This window comes from Scardinius erythrophthalmus (assembly GCF_964197995.2).
Source record: "Scardinius erythrophthalmus genome assembly, contig: HAP1_SCAFFOLD_56, whole genome shotgun sequence".
In the NCBI taxonomy this organism is placed as follows: Eukaryota; Metazoa; Chordata; class Actinopteri; order Cypriniformes; family Leuciscidae; genus Scardinius; species Scardinius erythrophthalmus.
In genome coordinates, this window is record NW_028296537.1 from 630,001 (window position 1) to 631,622 (window position 1,622).

Genomic DNA, 1,622 nt, shown 5'->3' on the forward strand with positions numbered 1-1,622 from the left:
TTGTACATTACTTTAGTCCCTCACTATAGCAAAACCGTTTGAGATGTTTAATATCCGTCCACAATTTAGCATCTTTAATGTATTTTCATCATTTTGAAAAGGTTTGGTGTTAATAAAATAAACCACTTAGGAAGAGTAGCTAAAAACTCAGTCTGAAATATCCCAAAAATCCACATTCAAACCAAAATATCTGACTTCCTTTTGCTCGGAGCTAATAACTGTCAATTAGAAAGTTGTCCGGCTCGGTGAGACCAATATATATACTGATTTTTTTAACTATTGGTAAAACTAACCCCCCCACTTTTGTCAAAAGCATGTTGAAAGTGACACACTTCCTGCTGCCAGTTGGTGGCGCTATAACTTTGACTCACAATAGTTACATCCATCTGATCGGCCTCTTACCACGAACACTCTGCTGAAGTTTCATCAAGATCAGTTAATGTATGCAGAAGTTATTCCACTTCGTGTTTCTCTATTCTCGCCATAAATTCGATTCCTCGCCACGGCCAAACCGTTCGAGATATCAAAAATCCGTCCGCAATTTAGCATCCTCAATGACTTGACTTCATGCACACCGAGTTTGGTGGGGATTGGATGAATTCTCTAGGAGGAGTACTTCGCATTCCACAGCAAGCGTTTTCCAAACAACCCATAATAGCCGACTTCCTGTTGGGCTGGCGTAAAACTTGACGGGGGAAAAGTTGTTTGGCACGATGAGATCTATATGTGTACCGAGTTTCATATTAATTCATGCAAGCGTGTTTGATCTATGGACCAAGTTTTCAGACCCAGTTCAAGGGGGCGCTGTTGAGCCCCCCTGCCACGCCCGGGTACCAGCTTCAGCCCGGCCCTGATGCCAGGGGGTTCTGACTTGTGTGCAAAGTTTCAAGAGTTTTTGAGCATGTTAAGGACCCCAAAAGCCCCTGAAACCTTGATTAACAATATAAAAGCAATAGTCAAATCCCCCCCTCCCCTCACACACACAGAGACACAGAGAGAGGGAGAGAAAATTCTCCAGAAAATCCACATTCAAACCAAAATATCTCTCTTCCTCTTGGTCCGAGCTAGTTACTGTAAATTAGAAAGTTGTCCGTCTTGATGAGAACAATGCACATACCAAGTTTTGTTGCTGTTGATAAAACTAACCCCCCCACTTTTGACTAAAGGTGGCGCTACTGAGCCATTTCACCACGCCCGTTTCTGAAACTTTGCACATGTCTACTGGATAATAAATGTGATGTGTCTGTCGAGTTTCATCCAATTTCAAGCATGCTAAGAGTCTCAAACGCATCCGAAAAGAATATTAAAGTTTGATGCGTTGCCACGGCAACAGTATCTAAGATATCAATAATCCTTTCACAGGTCTACATCTGCCGTGTGTCTACATTATACACATAAAGTTTGAAGCAGATCGGGTAAACCTAAGAGGGTGACATCAAAGAATTTTGAAAGTGACACACTTCCTGCTGCCAGTTGGTGGCGCTATAACTTTGACTCACAATAGTCACATCAATGTGATCGGCCTCTGAAAACGAACACACTGCTGAAGTTTTATCAAGATCAGTTAATGTATGCAGAAGTTATAACACACTTCCTGTTTCTCTTTTCTCGCCATAAATTCG